The sequence below is a fragment of the Tasmannia lanceolata genome, unplaced genomic scaffold (genome assembly GCF_043159265.1).
Source record: "Tasmannia lanceolata isolate RefF3 unplaced genomic scaffold, GAP_Taslan_0.1 ptg000006l, whole genome shotgun sequence".
In the NCBI taxonomy this organism is placed as follows: Eukaryota; Viridiplantae; Streptophyta; class Magnoliopsida; order Canellales; family Winteraceae; genus Tasmannia; species Tasmannia lanceolata.
In genome coordinates this window covers 26,519,575-26,528,677 of record NW_027518683.1, presented here as the reverse complement: position 1 = coordinate 26,528,677, position 9,103 = coordinate 26,519,575, and positions in this window count along the sequence as shown.

The following is a 9,103-nucleotide window of genomic DNA, read 5'->3' as shown; positions in this document are numbered from 1 at the left end:
TTACATTGTATCAAGCCTTCAAGAGGCTAAAGAGTGTGCTTCAATCTTCTTCTTCATTGTAAACTTGGCAACAAAGGGCGCCGTATTTAAGACCATTAGAGCTTAGACTCTTGGATTGTACAAGGCGAAAGGAACGCCGTATTTAAGTTCCTTGGAAGATAGTGGATTCCTCAAGGAGACAAAACTTGAGAAGAGTGAAGTAGGTCTTGGGGTTATGACCGAACCACTATAAATCTTCGCGTCTCTTGTGTGGTATTTATCTCTCTCACCCTCACTCTTATTTGTGTTTGCATTTATATACTTAGAATTGAGTGAGTAGTTAGCAATGGTAATTAACTTGCTTATCTAGTATCTTGCTAATTAGCCCATTTAATCTTGTTAATTAAGTTTGCATGAGCCTTCCACTAAGTGTTTGAAAAAAGGCCTAAAAGAAACCATTCATCTAATTCCTTTACCTTGTTGTCGGATTTACAATCTTTAATCAACCACCAAGTATTTTCATAGAAAGATTAAAAAGGGAATAATCAACTAGGGTTTTCAAAAGCCATCTAACAAGTGTTTGACAAAAGGTCTAAGATAAAATATTCATTTAAGATTTTGATACTAATCTTACAAAATTTTTTAAAGAGGATAAATTTTTTTAAAGACACCCAATTCACCCACCTCTTGGGTTGCCTAGTGGGATTTCACTTGGTATCAGAGCTAAAGGCTCTTATATAGATTTTTGAACTTTCAAATTTCTTCAAGAGAAAAGATCTATATTGGTAACCTAATGGCTTCTAGACTTCCTTGTTTTGATGGAACCAACTATGGATCTTGGTCGATCCATATGAGGTCTTATCTCAAGAATCTAGATAGTGAATTATTGAAAGTGATTGAAAATGGTTTTATCTTAAACTCCAAATATAAGAGAATTAGTGAACTCCAAATCTAAGAGAATTAGTGAATATGATAAAAGATTATATTGCTTGAACTCAAAAGCTATGAATGCCATATGTTGTGCCTTATCTTCTCATATGTTTGAGAAAATAGCTAATTGTAAAAATGCCAAAGAAATATGGACCTCACTTGAAAATATTTTTAATCTTAAATGTTTTATGGCATTAGAAAACAACAATGAAGAAAATAATGATTTTGATATGGATGAGCCTCTTACAATTGAAGAACTTCTTGATGGATGTGAGAAACTAAATAACGCCTTAAATCTTGAAGTCTCCAAGAATCAAAAACTTAAAAACTCTCTAACTCAATTTCTAAGGAATTTGAAAACCTTGAAAATGACTATCAAAATTTGCTAAATAAAGAAAAGAAGTTGATTAAAGATAACAATATTCTTGAAAAGATAAATTTTGAATTAATGGAGGAACTCAAAATCTTGATTGAAAAAGAAGATGAAGTAAAAACATCCCCATCTCATGAAGTAAATCACTTGAAAATAGAAATTGAAGAACTGAGATTGAAAAATAAAAATCTTGAGTTAGAAAATAAATTACTACGAGAAATGAATGCTAAACATGTTTGTGTGCCTATGCATTCTTGTAATTGTTCATCTAAATTCTCATCTACCTATTCTTATGATTCATGTGATTATTGTGGTAGATTAGGTCATCACAAATCCATGTGTAGACTTAGGTTTGTGAAATCTTGCAAGTATGTGTGGATTAGAAAAGATGATCTATTTCATAGAACAAACTTGCATGGATCCAAGATGGTTTGGGTTCCAAAACTCCCTATTTGATCTATTTATGACTTAGTAGATGTAGGGATGTGCTTCAATGTTTATATCATAAGAAAATGGTTGTTTGGATACAAAAATGTCTATCTTGCATGAATGCCATGTATCCATATTTTGTGCTTAAATATTTATCTTTTTGAAAATCCAAAGTCTATATGCTTAAAACTTGATTTGTATTAGACTTTGACACATTGCACTAAATTGTTATATCTATTGAAAAATATTCCCTAGATATCTCACTTGATGTCTAGTTTATGTTTGAGCTAAAATTGTCAAATCCCATGGAATGTATACTTCTAGATACAATATGCTTGATTCCCATGTATCTAGTTAATCTTGAGCTTAAATGCCATATCCCTTGAGTTTATTTGGGTACTAGATGTCACATTAATATTTTCTTGCATCTAGTCTCATATGTGTTTTAAAGATCACATTTTTTTAAAGAAACAACTTATAGATACATTAGACTTATATTGTTTGATTCTTGTGTATCTATATATACTATTCTAAGTGCACTCACTAAGACTTAGATCATTTTTCACTTAGTAGTCATCCACATGTAAAACCACAACAAAGCAGTTAATGTGAAAAACATGATTGATCTTATATGAATATCAACATCTTCATTGCCCATAAGTTAAAGTTAAACTCATAAGAGTAAATATTTCATATTTGAACTCTAATTTGGATAACAATGGCATTTGCTAGATTAGTATATACTGGAATTGATTTATTTATTTCTTCTAGCAAAATTATGTGCTTAAATGTCATGTTTAGGAAAATTATTTCAAATCCTTTCTTAGACAACTTTTTATGCCCTAGGTGAGAAAATGTATTTGAAAATCTCTGTGCACCTAGTTATCCTTTACACTATCACTAGACTTTCCTATTATACCTAAATGGTTATTATTATATGTAAAGTCTTTGATGAGTTGTAAGTATATGTATTTTCAAATATTTTAATTGGATATTTTTTTCATGACTAATGTGAATCTTGCTCTTTACAAGTAATATAAATTATTCATATAGTCTTAAAAATCCTTTTTGGAATACATATGTCCAAGGTATTAACTTGATATTTATCCTTAGAGTCCTTGGATCAATCCCTAGAATCTTATAGAATATATTTTGTAGGAAAAATTAAAAATGGTCTAGATTCAATGTATTTAATTAAAATTGAAAATATCTTGTGAATCTAGTATCTTATTTTGGCATATTTCACCTTGGTGGTTGATACCCTATACCTTGTGATGGGAACATGTGTCTCCCACGCATTTTGGTTTTCCTATGGGCTTATGCACTTTGTGCCTAATGCCTTGTCTTTATATTGGTTGTTTGTAAATGTAAATGCAAATATTTGGACCATGCACTCTATATGTCATGTTCTTTATGTCCAAACATGGTAGACTATCTATGAATGTTTTGATATAAATTATATCTTCCCCATGATTACCCATAGTGGTATACTCTCACTCATGAGCCATGGATGTCTCTCTTAGACATTGTATAATTATCCATTCTTATATGTCTAAATCCTATAGAATTGATCCAAATTGGTATATTTAAATAATCTATAGTTATCACCCCTGGTTGGTAGTATCTACATAATTGAGATGTCAAACCTTAACCTTAAAAGCTACTCAATTGGAGCCCTAGCTCACTTTGACCAAAGGGGGAGTCGGTACCTTCACAATAATTAAAATACTTAATCAATTGGCCATGTGTCAACATCTCAATCATGAATAGGTATATGTATTTGTGTGATCTCCCTAACTTGTTTGTATGTGTAGACACCCCATTTTGACCGTGCCCTGCACCTCCTTGTTTTGTGCATAACTTTTTCAAATCAGTGTGTATGGACCCCGAATTGCACCCTAGGCTAGCTCAGGGTCCCACCGAGGTCCCTGTAAAATTTCGTCGAAATCCGAACTAATTAGCCCAGCGAGCAAACCTCAGAAAGTTTCGTGGTACAAGTTCAGAAGGGTAGCGATTTAGCCTGAAAAGGGGGTGCTCTGGAACCTAAAAAGCCAGTTCAAATTTGCCATAATGGGTTGTCCAGGGAGATATAGGGGGTATACAGATTAGTGTGTAGCAAAATTAGTTAGGGAGAATCTTTGGAAGCTTCCTAGGTGGTTAGGCTTCCTTTGATCCCAGCCCTTAAACAAAAATTTGATTTGAAGGGCTAGGATCAAAGGGGTGAGAAGATATTTTGCAAGAATTTTCCCTTTGTTTTTCTACTTGGGCCGCCCCCTGCTGATATAAAGAATAGCCATAAATACCCCGGAGGTGGGCTGTCCATGGAAAGGGAGGGGATGTAAATATATCATTTCCCATTATATATATATATATATATATATATATATATATATATATATATATATATATATATATATATAAAGGGATCGAAAAAAAGGAGGATATTTTCATTTTTTTTTCATCTGAGAAAAACCAGAGGGAGAGCGAGATACAGAGAGAGAAAGAGAGAGGGTGTCGACCGGAGAGGTCGTCTTCCCCAACCCCATCTCCGGCTAACAACATCAGTTTCTTCTTCTCCATCTTCTTCTTCCTCTTCTATCCCTTCTCAAAACCCATTTCCATTGCCATTTTCACCCAAACCACCAAACCCACCTCCCATTTCTCTGCAACTCCGGCCGGCCACCTCCATTTACCGGCCATCTCCTCCGGCTCCATCTCTCCCACCTCCAAGTTCCGATTGGATTCTCAACCCAAATCCACCTCACCCATCTTCGGCCACCACCACAAATCTCATCTTCCCACCACCGGTCAACACCACCACCTCAAACCCATTCTCCTTCTTCTTCTTCTCTTATTCTCAAAACCCACACCCACCATTTTCCCCACCATCTTCTTCTCCGGCCGGAATCCGGCAAATCCCATCCCACCACCATCCGAGCCGTGTCCACCTCCGATCTTCTTCCTCTTCTTCTCCATCTCCACCTCCAGTCGTCATCCCCATAGCCACCTCTACCTTTGGTCCTCCACCATCTCTGCAATTTCTTCATCTCCGGCAAGGTATTGCCGGATTCCGACCAACTCCGGTCATCTATCTCCACCAATTTCCTCCGCCATAACCTTCTCCCATCACCATCAGCCACCGTAACCATCTCCATTTCTATACCATTCTCAAACCCATTTTTATTTTCTCATCAAATCCCATCTTCTTCCCAAAATCGCCTCTGCAATCTCCTCCATTCATCAAAACCACATCAAAGCCATCACCACCACCATCGCCACTACCCTTGTCTCCTCTAACCCCAGTGGAAACCCATCCCCATTTTCTGGAAGATACAGAGAGAGAAGAGAGGAGTTGCAGCTTTCTTCTCCGGCATCACTACCGGAGATCCGATCGGCCACTAGCATCTTCTTCTTCTTCTTCTTCACAGAGCCCACCATCTTCCCGCCACCACCACCACCATCTCAACCATCATAACCTGATTTTTAGCCCTCTCTGCTGGTGTGTAGTTAAGGACCTTAGATTTGCACCTTCCCCCTTTCATAAATTCCTTGTTCTTATTTTTGAAACCCTAACTCTTTCCATCCCTTTTCCTCCGGTGAGTCCTTTTCGGCTGAATTGCCGGAGCTCCGGCCAATTGCTTTTTCATCCGATCACTTTTGTGACCCGCAAACGTCACCATTGCCTTGCTGACATTGTTCTCAATCCAGGAAAAGAGAAAAGCCCTAGCACATAGGTCTCCAATCATAGGTAATTGTCATTCTTTTTCCTTACTCTTTGTTTCTTTTGCCTGTTCCTTGCATTGCATTTTGCATGATTTGAACTTCATATGATTTGGTTTTGGTTTTGGAAAATCAGTGACAAATATGTGCTTTATATGTGTGCATGAGCTACTGGGTGAAATGCAATGTTTAAGTCACATTGGCTTTTCTTGGGTCAGCTTATATGTGCTGATTGTGATATGAAGTTTTATTCTTTGAAATTATAATACATTAATTCATGGTTGCTCATCTTGTTTTCGGCTGTTGTGGCATTGCTTCTGGCTTTGGATGTTAATTTGATTCTTGAATGCAAGATGGCAATCTTATTTTCTGTGATGAACGGATGGTGGAGGGATGTATGCTTAACTGATGTAGGAAATCAGGTTATTACTCATACCCATGTCATGGGTATAACTATCATCTGATTTCACAGGAGACCCCATGTCGAGGGTTTGGTTGTATGAACTATTTGATCTCATTTCCCTACCCTATGTTGTGGGTATTACTGGAAGGATTTGTTTTCGCTTATTTCTGGAGCATCTGTAAATTCCTGGAGTTTAACATTTTCATATATTTCCTGAACCTTTCTTTGGTTGAGTTAACCTTTGGTTTCTATATTTTGATTTGAAAATAGCATGTATTAAGTAGATGATGTTTCTGGCATGACTGGTTTTTATTATTTGATCCCTTTTGGATTGCTTCTAATACCTGATTATTGTGAGGATGTCATTTCCTTGAGACATTCACCTGTATTCCTAACTGAATGTGTTTTGGGCCTTCATTTCGGATGGCTATGATGAGGCTACTCGGAGCCCCTCATTTTCTTTTTTTCTTTTTACCTCTGTGGGTTTTGGTATCGATATTCGGGTTTATTTGGAATTTCTAGAGCTAACCCTTGTTATCTTGATTTCCATTAGAGCTTAAATTTTTCACAAGTGTTTTGCATTTCCATCGATTTTTGAGAATTTTCCTCTTGGGGTTTTGGCGACGATGGAACGCTCCTTGAGCCGACCTCTTCCTTTCCTGCCTTAGAGTTCTCGCAGGTTAAGGGATTTCCTCCTCTTAGAGTGTTTAACTAGTTAGGACCCTTCCTCAATGACTGATTGTTTAGTAATTCTTCTTATAGAATTTTTGTCTGTCTCTTTTGTTTAGAAGTCTACCCTTAGGGTTAGAAGCTTTTCATCTATCGTTTGTTTAGGATTTTCCCTCGCGGGTTAGATATCGTCTCCTTTGGAGATTTATTAGGGCTCGTTAGTTTTGTTTTCGTCTCTTCGAGATTGTTCTTTTCCTTGGGACTTTAGTTCCCCCGTTTTGATTTCTTCCCCCTTAGGCTTTAGGGATCCCGTTTCCCTCTGTAATACTCTACTGCGATATGGTGGGTATAGAGGCTCTTCTATCGGATCCCCTTTAGCTGAAGGGTGTTAACACAGTTTTTAAACGTCAAAAATATAAAAGCACTTCAAAAACATTTGAAAACATCAAAAACCTTTAAAAAAATCTAAAGTGTTGAGTTTTATAGCATATCAGGAAAGCTCATTTCGAACTACGTTGGCTTGATCCTCTCTTACGAGGTACGTAGTGCAGCTTGGGATTTATATCCCAAGTCCAGTCAAGCTTTGTAAATAGACTTTGTAAATCTTTCAAAAATTATTCAAACAATTTGTTTTCAAAAAGATCTTCCTCTAGAGTTAGGAGTTTGTCCTAGATAAAGAGTTTTAGAGTTATGATTTTGTCTTTGATATGTTGTGTGGTTTGTTTGTGTTTGTGTTAAAGTTAGGGGTTTGTTACGCCTCTGTCCGATCAGCTGGCGATTCATATCGCCGACTGATGACAAGGTCTAGGATACGCTAGTGATCCCATTGTTCCTTATGACACGCAGCCTAGTTACACATAGGTTGTAGGAACCACCTGCATTAGCTTAGGGCTAAGGCACATTTAATTAGGGCATATAGGGTGTCCTAAAATCCACAATCCACTAGAATTTAAATAATCGTTCAAGAAGCTTTAATAACTAGTCCGGTCTTTTAATCGAGTCTAAGATAGAGGTCTAGGTGTCTTAGGCATCATAACTTAAAATAGGTGCGAAGAACTACGTTGCCTTGATTCTCGTGGAGGCGGGGATACGTAGGCTTCTTTGGATGAATACCAGACCATCCGAGGACTCGGGCTAAATCGTTTAGAGTCTTAGGATTTGTTATGTTGTATGTTTTGTTATATTCTCTTACTTTCTTGTACTGATCCTATACCTTTAGATGTAGCTTGTATGTGTTTTTCCATCAGAACTTAGACACTAGTTAGGTATATCACTCATAACCTAGCAATAATTAGGTGGCACCTCTTTCATTTATTGTGTGCTTATTATTTCTATTCTCAGGAAATGCATGCTTAGATAGACGACTCCTGAGGATTGTTCCCATTTCACATGATTTTTGCCCAAAACTCTTCAAGGTTAATAATAAATGGCATAAGAACCAAGTTTTCGCACTCGGGCGAATTGGGGGCGCTCTTCAGACCTTCTCCATTCGTCATCAGGCACAGACCTTTTGTATATCTAGTTATCCATTGCAAATAGAGCATTTGTTTTGGTTCCATGGCGCATCCGTAGATGGCGACTCTGAGTTATTTTCAGATATATCTGGGTTTCGAACCCTGGCTCCGGATCAGGATGTATCTCTTTCTTTTTATATCGCCACTCATGCTATGCTGTGAGGGTGGCAACAGTTTCGAGAGTTCCTTGGTAGAGATCTCCTTCACTTTGTGGATGATCCAGAGGGTGTTGGGGACCCGTTCCCTCACCGTCTTCGGATCGGGGTCCACAGTATCCTATATACTTAGGGAAGAAAATTTAAAATTGTAAAAAATAATATCACACTTAGGGGGAGCATGAGCCAAAAATTGTAAATCTTTTGTGCTATGCTTATTATCATGATGAGCTAAACTATGGCTATCATTTTGATCATGATAAACCGACATTTAGAGAGTAAGTGTCATTGTAGCCCAAGGGTTGAGTCTAACTTGGTATCTTTTGGAAAATATATCCAAAAACCCTTGGTAATTATGTATTGGACAGCCCTTTGGATTCATACTTTGTATGAGTCTCTAACAAAGGGGGTACTATATATGTAATATATGTCCTTCTCATCTTATCATATGTTGTTTAATATATATACTTCATTACATATGATAAGTGCACTCATTTGGAGCATGGTTGCTCCATATGGGTTGTTTTGGCATTGTCTTGTGCTTGTATATGTATTTTGAGTTTAAGAAAAGTAAGCCCATTGCCTAGATTTTAAGGTCATATCCTATTAGGCTTCATACTTATTGTGGATAATCGAATGTGTTATCATCTATTCCAAAGATAAGTTTTGTTGGCCATGTACTCACTTTCATTCATTTGGCCTATTGTGTCATATCATGCCTTGCCATATAGGTTTCACCTAAGGCCAATGACATAAACCTAGGGGGAGAGCTAATCTTTGCTATCTTCATGTGTATATGGGTCATTGTGAGATGCTCACATTGTCCATTCAAACATATCCCCTCTAATTGAGCTAAGAATTGCATATCATTTTAGATATTCATTCATAGGAGTGAACTGAAATTGCCAATCTTAGTTCCTATGGATTTGAT